Below are 12,477 nucleotides of genomic sequence, written 5' to 3' on the forward strand. Positions count from 1 at the left end.
TTTATTAAAATTTTCATTAATTAATATTAATCAAATTACTATTTAAACTTTATATATCAGAAAACGCCATGATTTAATCTCTTCTTTTTAATAAAATTAATTAATTATTTTTTATATTTTAAAAAATATAATATTTTAAAAATATATTCTTAAATAAAAATAAAAATAAAAATTTTTATTATGTTAAATTATTCAAATATTTTTATTTAATTTTTTAATATTATTTTTATATTTTCTCTATTAAAAAATAATTTGACTTGATTACATAGAAATTTAAAAAAATTGATTAATTTTTTTACACAAATAACTTATATTATTTTTATAAAATGGTAAAAGTACAAATATAATAAGGGGAGAATAATGTAAACATAGAAGAAAAGAAACACGACTTAGACTTCAAAATAATTTAAATTATTTTTTTTTCATTGATATTAATTTTAACTTAGAGATAATTTAGTATTATTATTTAAACTGTTATTAAAAATATTATTTTAAAGTATTTATTGAGAATTTTTAAATTTTAATTTTAATTTAATATATTTTGATAATAATCATATACTATTTTCTTGTACTTTTATTTTTTATTTAAGGTTTTTACATGGTAATTAAGAAAAGTAATTAAATCACTTAAATTATAATAAAATTTTCTTTAATTTAATTAAATTAACCTTTTATCTCTCATAATTAAGAGATACGATGAGGGTAATAAGATGAGTCATACAAAATTATATATTTCATAAAGAGAATGTAAAATTAAAAAAAAAATTAATACACCTTCATATTCTTAAAGTGATAGATAATTTTAGACAAAATATTTTTAAAAAAATGACAAATAAAGGTGGATGAAAGTAGTATAATTTTATATCTTAATTTTAATATTTAAATAGATTGATAAGTTTTTAAAAATTTAATGTATGTTTAAAAAAAATTAATGTACATTTAATGAAATGGTGAAAGTCAAATTGATGATTTTTAGGATACATTTGTAATTTAAAATTATAATTATATATTGTTAAAAGTTAAATTCTTTTTATTCTTAAATTGTTAATCACAAAATATTAACATTGAGTGTATCTAATATAAGTTCAAACTCATATGAGAGCGAGTTTAATAATTGTTAAGCTAAATATTTTTTTATTTATATGTGTATAGAATTTGTCACGACCCTACTTATGGGCCGGACCGGCACTAGGACTTGGGCTAGCCTAAAACCCTCGAGGCCCGTAGTAAGCCTAACTATTCCTTAACCCAACTCTAAAGCCCATTTAAGCCCAATTTCAAGAATTCACCGGACAGAGTACAGCCATAACATAGACCTTTCAACGGGGAGTTTTTGACTCACCCGACCTGTAAACACAATATATATCAATTGGGGAGCTCAGCTCACCCTCCACATACTCATATCAACATAAAAATAAAGGGGAGCTCAGCTCCCTCATCCAGTCCATCAAACATGCATAAAATAATAAGTTTACAGGTCCACATTGACAATTTATATTACAGACTCAATTCAAATAAATATTTCTAACACATGCGGAAATTCAAAGAATTAACAGGTTTATACAAATATTAATAAACAACCTATGAGGGAGAAAAGCAGGTTAACCTTAAAAATATCCTCCTGTGGCCTGGAAAAATATTGAACAAGAATGAGCGTTCGACTCAGAGAGAAAAATATCAATTTTAACCATAATCCCTATAACTATCTAAAGCTAATGCACCCTGTAGAGTGAAATGCAACATCAGCAATAATTTCACATCATAACAGCAAAAAAGTAATTTAGAGCACTCACACACCCAGTAATATCAATCATAATATATGGGAGCTGATACCCTATACAGCTCTCTTAAATCCAACCTGTGCTAGCGAAGAACTCAGCTCGGACTTCCACTTAATAACCAAATCAGGGTCCCAGCGAAGAACTCAAGCCGTGTCTACCCCGAATGACCGGGTCCCAGCGAAGATCTCAAGCCGTGTCTACCCGTCCTATCCATGGTCAATACCACATCACACGCACACCAACGCACGCACACTACTCCAAATTACCACAACAACATCCATGGCACTTTAACAGTTATTAATGGAGCATAAAACGTGCCTAGAGTTTAACTACTTGGATACATACATATAAGTGATGCATGGGCATGCTTAAACATTTAATAATAGTGAAATTACAATTAAAATTAATATTTTACTCACAGACTTGACAGCGGTCACTGTGGTGGCTGGGCGGAGGAAGAAGGCTGTCCCGGCTCACTTGACAATTTTATTACAATCATTTAATAAATTTGACTCAATACAAGCTAAGAAAACAACCAAATACGTCATAAGTCGTGCCGAAAATCTGGCAGAGTCTCCTCTATACCTAGGACCTACCCAACCTGCAAAAGGGCTCAAAACGCACTTCTATATTCACCAACCATACACCCACAACTCAATCATATCACACAGCCCCTCCTAGACCCATCCAAACAGTCATCAATCACAATATGTAAATTTACAGTTTAGTCATTATAATTGATCATTTTTGCAAAAACTGCCTAAATAAGCTCTAAAAATTCTAAAACTTTGCCCCGCGGTCCTTAGCAATATTACTAGGCTAATGCAAAAAGAATCATAATTTTCTGAGCTACCACGAATATTTTATGAATTTTAAATCTAATTCAAGCACTAGAAAATTACGAAAAAGTAAGGTTCGGATTTACCTATGCCGATTCCGATCTCAGGAACACGCTTGGGACGTTTGACAATAATGGGCTAGCTAAAATATCGATTCAATTTTAAGACTTTTTCGGTAGCCGATCTGTCTGGCCGGAAATTCACATACTCGGGCAACCGTCGAATTCCCAAAAATTGAAGGTACCTACACGAAGCCCATAATACGAGGGTTAGTATATAATTTTTATGAAATTTTTTAAGCTCATTTAATGCTCGAAAAAATACTACGAAGTTCTGTGGGACCTACTGAAAAACGGTGTCGAAAAAATTTGAAATTTATACCACCGCAAAGCTCTCGACGAGTGGAGCACTCTGGTACTCTCGGTTTTCTCGTAGGGTTCACGGTTTGCGAGAAATCTAGCCCAAAAGTCAAAATAGGCTAAAACTTTCCGGACGAAAATTGAACAAACCGCTCGATGAATTTTGATGTTCTTGGTGTCTATGGAAAGCTCTCGAGGTGTAGATGGTGTTTGACACAAGATCCGACCCAATTGATGGCCGGATCGGCCGAATTTCGATCGGGAAGCTAAAGAGGCGCGGGCACAGGTGAGTCTTCGCGCGGGTTTTCTGGCTGCCTGGAGCGTCGGCCTGCCATAAGGAGGCACTGGGGCGATGCGCTGGCGAGGTGGAGAAGGCTGGGTGGCGGCGGCGCGGCCTGGGGAGGAGGGAGGAGAGAGAAAATGAGAGAGAGAGGAAGAGAGGTCGGGACGCGTGGGGAAGGGAAGAATAAGAAAAGAAAAAGCCGGTCCAATTCGACCGGTTCGATCCGGTCTGGTTGGATTCCGCCGGTTCGATTCAGGATATAAAATTTTAAATTTTTACTCTGCCTTGGGACCGAAAACGAGACCCAAAAATTTCGAAAAAATTTTAAAAAACTCAAAAGAATTCGTAGACTCCAAATATATTTTTAGTTTTGCCACGTGGTCTTTAAATTAATTTTTAAAAATCATCAAAGTTTTATATTTTCAGGAAATCAAACCCGATTTCAAAAATCTGAAAAATCTCAAATAATTTTCTAAAATTTAAATAAAATTAAAACATCAATATTTGTCCAAAAAAAATAATAAATTTAAAAATTAGGAGTGTTACAGAATTAATTAAAATATGTATATAAAATATATAAATATATATACAAATATTTAATCTAATGGTTGATGAGCTCATTCTCATATGAGCTCAACCTCTCTGTAACGTCATACATATTTTGTTAAATTTACTTTCATATAAAATTAAATTTATATTAAATAAATCTTATATAATTTAATTTACTAAATTGATGTTGTGGAAAGGCACAACTCATAAATTTATGAGTTAATTATTAAAGCCAAGTAATTAATTATTTTACCGTTTCAACATAGTAATTACCTTACAAAATAACTCATATGGACCAAATTTCACTTACATTTAAAGTAAGTTATTAATTCCTATTAAGCATGAATTTTTTTATCTTTTTCTTTAAAGAAAATCATAATTAAAAAAATAAGTTATATTTATAAAAAGATTATTAATATAAATTACAGGTAATACATTTAATTATTAATTTATATAGGTCTTATTACTTTTTCTTTAAGAAATGAGTCTTATTACTTAGGATATATTTTATAAAAAGTTAAAATATTAAAAATTAAATGTTATTCTTATAAGTTTTAACTTTTAATTATAAGTTTTAATTTTTAAATAGAGTAATTAATTATTGACATAATCTTTTCAAAAGTTAACATTTAACCCTTCGAAAGTATAATTATTAATGAGATAAAAAATTAATTTAATTTTTTTAAAATATTTAATAACATTAATGAGAAATTAAAAATTATAAAAAAATTAAGCTTTATTAATCTTCTATCCAATACCAACTTAATACATATTAGCCTTATATAAATCAATTATCATGATGCAACATCAATTGCTAGCATTTCCCATTATATAAATATTCTCAATTGAATTTTGGCAAAGATATATTTTATCCATTTTTAGGATTACATTTTTTTTATTTGAGTTTTTTTCTTTAATTGAATAACATTAATAAAAATTCTCTTATATTTGTTATAGCTGTACTTAAATTTAATTAATAATTTTTAATAATTATATTTATCATAATATAAAAACTAAAAAATTGACAATATTTTACAATAAAGTTAAAATGTAAAACTATTAATCAATCACAATTAAAATTATTTTTTTATAAAATGTTTGGCAAATAAAAATAATAAAATAAATGCAGTACAATTTTTTTATAAAAAAAAATAAAAATATTGACTATTAAAATCTCTTGTTGAAAGATTATTTGGACAAAGAAAAATTAAAAAAAAAAATTCAGAAGACTGTGATTTTAATGTGGGGATTTTTGTAAGATGTTGGTTAGTATGAACAAAGCACATGACAGCTGTGAAGAGCTGGCTAAAAAGTCAGGGAGATTGTGGGCTTTGATGGGTTAGATTAGTGTAACTTTGCAATATAGAAAAAAAGGTACTATTTTATGAGAGCAAACAGAGCCTTCAGGAGAAGAAGCAGAGGCAGAGATATCATTGAGAGAGAGGATTTGTTTGTGTGTATGCCAGTGCATTTCTTCTGTCCATTTAAGGCTCTCTTCTTCTCTTCTCTCTCTCTCTCTCTCTCTCTCTCTCTCTTTTTTCTATTTATTTTTTCTTGCCTTTTGGGTTGTTCTGATGTGCACCATTTCTTTTGGCTTCTTTTGATTGAGGATGGTAAAGTCATGTTGGTTAAATTCAAGGCATGACACAAGATTCATTGGCTGATATATATAATTTAAATTTAATATTTTATAATTTAAAAAATAACTTTAATTTACTATATTAAAATTTATTAATTTTAAAAAATATGTATAAAATATATAACTTAACATATTTTTAATAAAATTATCATAATTTTATTGAAAAGTGTATACTATCTCTATCATATATATATTCTCTAAAAAAATATTATATTTTATAAAAATAAAATTTTATTATCTAAATTCGATTCACCATAAATTAAGATATAAAATATATAATAAGATTTATTATTATATAAATAAATCTCTCTTATTTGTGTCTTAAATTCATGATACACTATCTCTCTAGATAAAAATTTCTATATAACATTTGTGTTTCTTTATCTTTGAGTTTATACCATTGGCTGATTTTTCATATTATACTATAATTTTAATTTGATCGAAATATGATAAATTTTGTTTTTTAAAATTTATATACTTACTTCTGAAATTAATTAAAATTTAAATAATTTTAAAAATAATTATCAATATTATTAAACCAAAACTCCTGCCATATTTTTTTCACTTTAATTATATTTATAGTGATAAGAAGTTCTTTTTAATTTCAATCATTCAATTTTTATTTTTGTTGGACAATAAATTTAGTTTAGAAAATGGTGATAAGAAGTTTACTCTCTCTATTATTTCACTAAATGATATCATTTTTTTAATTTAATTAAATTTGATAAATAATATTTTTTTAGTTAAATAATATATATTAATTATTAATTTTATATTCTCAATTTAAATAAATTAAATTAAAATCATCCCTACTGAAATTAAATCATTTATAAAAATAAAAAAAATTTCCTATGATCGCACTACCCATGATAAAGATTTAGGAAAAAAACAAAATGATACACAAACTTTTAACAATTATATAGTGGTTCTAATTTTTTTTTTTAAGATTAAAAGGGTACCATTTATATGATCAAATTTGAAACATTTGTACCCTTATACCACGTTTAGTAGAATGTAATATAATAAAATATAATTAAAATTGTAATATAATATAATTATTATTATTATTTTTTTTTTGTTGTAAAATAAAAATATTAGTATAATACAATAATAATTTTTATTTTAATATTTAATTTATTTATAATGTTAATAATAAATAGTAATAATTACAGTGATCGGTAGTTGAGCGATAATAGTGACAATAACGATAGTTAAGTGATGACGGTAACAAGCAGAGATAATAGTGATACTAGTAATTAGGTAGTAATGATAATAATCAAGTGATGGCTGTGGTAGTAGTAATGATGACAAGACAAAAATAATAGTGGTTGACAATAGAAGTAATGATAGTATTGATAATAAATAAAAAAAATTAAAATAAATAATTATGATTTCATTTTTTTTGCATATCACATTATTTTAAGTGTAATTGATTATATTATATAATTGATCATATTATATAATTATTATACTATTATATGAAATTTATTTTTATTAAATAACATAATTAAATATATAATATAATTATAATTATATTATAATTTTAATTATGCCATATCAATTATTTTCTTAATTCAATATATTAACCTCATATTTCAAAGGATATTTATATGATATTTAGATAATTTCTATTATTAGGTAGATGGGATGATAAGCAAATACTCTTTAGCAGAGGCCTTCAAGTTTATGGAGTCGCAAGATCAGCTACACAGAGACTCTGAGCTTATGAATAAATAGTGAGGCACCCATACATATATATATATATATATATATATATATATAAATAATTATGGTTTTATTTTTTTTTTCATATCACGTTACTTTAAGTGTAATTGATTATATTATATAATAATCATTCTATTATATAAAATTTATTTTTTTTAAATAACATAATTAAATATATAATATAATTATAATTATATTATAATTTTAATTATGCCATATCAATTATTTTCTTAATTCAATATATTAACCTCATATTTTAAAGGATATTTATATGATATTTAGATAATTTATATTATTAGGTAGATGGGATGATAAGCAAATACTCTTTAGCAGGGGCCTTCAAGTTTATAGAGTCGCAAGATCAGCTACACAGAGGCTATGAGCTTATGAATAAATAGTGAGGCACCCACACATACATACATATGAATATATATATATATATATATATATATATATATATATATATATATTCATATTCAAAGCATGGCCAGTGAAAGCGACAGACAATGGCCTGAAAAGATGGTGATGAATTATTATCATATCAAGAAAATGTTGGGTATGCAAAAAGAGGAATATAATGGAATCATCACCTTTATTTTTATTTCTTTTTTAACTTTTCAATCTAATTATATTATTTTGACCTTTTTATTTATTTATTTATAAGCAATATATAAGTTGAGAAATATGTCTCCAAACATTATAAAATTGAATTAAAAAAAAATTAAATACTACATAAAATTAAAAAATAAAAAATAATTAAAATTGAGAACATCATAGAAATAATTGAATAAATAATTTTTTTACCTTAAGTTTTGTAGAAGTTAAAAATATTATTAGAATATGGTTATCATTATTGTTATTATTATTATTATTTTGGATGCAGAGAAGATGGAGGAAATCCAAGAGGAACAAAAGCTTACCTGACAGTCCACGCTACGCAGACCAAGCAATACCCTTTAAATCAGACCGCGGAAGCTCTAATGGAGAAGATAACTACTGAATCTGCCCTAACCCATTAATCCTAATTTAAATATATAATTGAATTAGTTTAAGATAGAACAAATAAATTAACGACTAAAAATTACTATTTAATTATTATATTTTAATAAAATTAACTATTTAGGGCAACTTTTTGTTTAACCGGGCTAATGGCTGTTATATCTGCGATGCTCAGCTCTCTGTTTTTGTCTCATCTCCTAGTACTAACCCTAAAAGAGAGGTTTAATCTGAACATCCTTCAGTTTTTGATGCTTTTCTTGAAAAATCGCCTTCCTGGGGCTATTAACTATGAAGCTAAGCAATCTGCGCTCTCTCTTTCCAGTGAAATCAAGGCAATGGAGGCCGAGCTTAGCAAGAACAAGAAACTAGAGGATGTGGATTTGTGTGCTTCCAAAAATCCCAATCAGTTAAGGAGTTGCAGGTGCTTGTAGATGCTCTTCAGGAGTTGATGGATAAAGCAATAGAGCAGGTTCAATAACTCATCATTAGTTTCTCCAAATGCTGCAACTACTGAGAATGGTATGCTTGATGATTTTCTTGAATTTCTTGTTGCTTCTCCTCCTACTTCTACCACCTTAACTACTAATGGCTACAGGCTATGCCCTCCAAGAACTCAACCTGGTTATGCTATTGATACTTCTCCAACCATTAACATTGACACTAACGATTTGTTGGCTGTTCAAGACACCACTTTTGGTTATAACTATGATAATAACCACAGTATTCTTCCAATTATCACCAATGGAGCCAATTTATTATGCGTGCTTTTCCTTTCCATCTATATGATTCAACATCCAGTTCCCTGAGATACATAAGGATTTAACTTTTGTATGTTTGCAGAGTTTAAGGAAAAGCAGGCTGATTGCAACATGATTTCTGATATTACACCCAACTTGGGTTGTGCTAATATTGAACTGCTGCTTTCTAATCTCCATTTATTAATTATTTATTTATTTTTACCGATATTCTTTGAAAAATTTTAAAATAGAACTGTTTGGAATATACAACAGCTTTATTATAATCATTAATTATTTTAAATTTCATATAGATTTTATCATAATGAATAATAGATGAGCATTCAGTTCAAATCGAACAGAACCAAATTAAATTATCAAAACTGAATTACTATATTTTAGAATCGAATCGAACAGAAATAAATAAAAAACAGAATTGAACCGAAGCACTTTATTTCGGTTCGATTCGGTTTAAATCGATTTGTTCCGAATTTGCTTATTTTTTTAATTTAGATTTGATTTTCAAGTTATTTGGTTTGATTTAAACCTTAATTTGAACCTAATAACCATTAATCAATGAAATTAAGCAATTTATATATATATAATTACATATAATTCATAAATTTCCTATAAAAATAAATTAATTCAAAAATAAAAAATATTATTCAGTTTGGTTCTGTTCAAACCGATTTTTTTTCTCCAAAATTAAACCGAACCTAAATAACCTAAATTTTTAAAATGTAAAACCAAACTGAATTATATAAAAAACCAAATTGAATTATCAAATTAAAGCGGTTTGATTCGATTTTTCAATTTAAATAAAATAGTACTCACCTCTAATCAATAGTGAAAAATCTATTTATTATGCATACAACAATTGCATGGTTGAAATTAATTTGATATGAAGATTATCAATTTATTATTGGTATCAGAGATGATAATAAATAGGATACTTGTAAAAATCACTCTACCTGAACTCGAACCGATTAATATTCTTAAAATTTGAACTTATCTCAAACTCAATTAAAAATTATTTTTAACCATTCGGACCCATTTCACGTCTAAATATTATTACTTGGAAAATACCCGAACCCATTTAATTTTATATATTTCAATTAAAAATTTACATAAAAAATTATTCTTATTAATAATTTATATTTTAAAATTTGATAATTCTATAAAATATTTTAATTTTATTTTATATAAAAATAAATTATATAAAAATTTATAAATATTTTTATAAAAAATATATTTTATATTTAATTAAATATTTATATAAACGAATTTGGATAATAGATATTCAACATGTAAAATTTAAATGTGTCATAAATATTAAATTTTAAATTTAAATCCATATCAAATTCAATTATATATTATCTAAACTTATTATATTAGAGTTCAATCGAATCCAACACCCATAAAAAAACTCAATTCATTACCATTTCTAATGGGCATCAATGATTTTATTTAAATAGCTCAACGGAAAAGCCAGAATGAATTGGGCTTTGATGGGCAGGAGGTTTGCATGCAAGACTTAGCTTCACAAGTAGCAGAATAGAAGTCCAAACCCATAAAAATCTCAGGACCACTAGACCAATCCTGTGGTGTCCACAGAATTAATGCTAGAAGGCTGCTAAAAGGACAAGCCACGGTATCATTACAAGCGATGTGGATGATCATGAACAAGAAACAAGAGGAAAATTCAACAGAAGAATAAGGCTAACAAAAAGACAAGCTATGGATCATTACATGTGATGTGAGATCAGATCTTTGATTGCAACAGAATCAGAAATGTGAGTCTAGTTCAAGAAGTCGGTCCAATAAGAGAATAATATATTCATGTTGTCCATAGCTAGCTTTCAAGAAATTTTAATTTGAATAGTGCTCTTGGATTTGATTATTCGCTTGATAAGCTTCATCAAGATGATGACATTAGAAAAATTTTGTATTCTCTTTAAATAAAAATAAAAGGATAAATATAAAGAATTAAATTATAATATTAAATTAATAAATAATTTATTTAATATTCACTTTAAATTTAATATAAACAATTAATTAATATAAATTATATATTTTTATTTATATATGAAATTTATCATAATTTTAATTAAAATAATAATTATTAATTGGGTAACTGTATATACCTCAATCAATCCTTTTTTTTTTTTTTATTTTTTTAACTTTTTGCCAATAATTTTGGATACAGCAGCTGTGTCAAAAAAAGGTTCAACTCCTTTGCTGTCAACCTCAACTTTCACATGTTTTTCTTTGTGGGATCCAATAAATTTCTCTTGTGATATCACAATTTAATCAAATCTTATCGTTCAAGATTTAACCAATATTTAGGCCGTATTTATTTTATAAAAAATAATTTATATATAAAAAATATTTTTTTTAAAAAAAATTATTTTTTAGATAATTTTATCTTTTTTTTTAGATAAAAATATTTCTACATTTATTTTATTTTATGATCTATAAATTTCTTTAAAATTTGTCTCGAGACCAATTCTATGGGTGTTATAATTATTTAATTTAATAATTATAAAATTGGTTGCTCAGGGCGCCTATTTAGATAAGTAAGTGGAGTAATTAGCTTAATTACGTGCTAATAATTAATGCATCACATAAGACACAAGTCAATGATAAGCACGTTTTCCACCACTCGATCCTCATAATTTTGTGATTTCCCACTTTATCACCGTCCACGTGATTAAATAAAACCTTATGGGCCCACAATAGCCAACCCAAAACCTCACCTTATATGGAGAAATTACATAAAATTTCTCCACCTTATGGCCCACAAAACTTTCACAAAAAAACACATTTTTTTATTCAATATAATTCAAAATCAAAAACTCGCCGCTCACCACGAAAAGAATATCATCTTTTATTCAATAAAATAATATTTTGTTGAATATAATTTTTTATTTTTTTACAAAATAAAAAAATTAATTTTTCTTTTATAAAAAATTATACTTAAATTATAATTTTTATTAATAAATTATCAAAATTTATAAAAAACACAATTTTTTTAAATCTCATGTAAAATAATTAAAAAAAATTAAAATAAAAAATTTTAAATAAAGTTTTGATTTATATTTTTGTGTGTCTGTTTTATAATACACAAAATATTATTTCCTTTAAAATTTATAATTACCTTTCTCAATAACATATTTTGTAAAATTCACTTATAATAATTTTAAACAAATTCTAAAAGGTTATTTTTTAAAAAATAAATTTAATTGATAATGACAATCACACTCTTAGTAACCAATCAACCACTCAATCACGTTACAAAATCATGAAAATGGGACCCGTCGACACTCCTTGGTCGGCGATTTTAGAATCGGAAAATCGGAAAATCTGCCCCCTCCGCCGATTTCGCGAAGCTAAATTCATTCTAAGCCACACACGTGTCACTGCCTAATAGCCAGCATGTCACTTTCACAAGCTGTACAGTCACCGACCTGTGACTTGATTAAAAAAACTCAATCATGTTCCATTTAGTTTTTACCGGGCACCGATTGTACCGGTTCATTAGCCGTTATTTCAGGTATATATAAGGGCTT

This window comes from Hevea brasiliensis, chromosome 14 (genome assembly GCF_030052815.1).
Source record: "Hevea brasiliensis isolate MT/VB/25A 57/8 chromosome 14, ASM3005281v1, whole genome shotgun sequence".
Taxonomy (NCBI): domain Eukaryota; kingdom Viridiplantae; phylum Streptophyta; class Magnoliopsida; order Malpighiales; family Euphorbiaceae; genus Hevea; species Hevea brasiliensis.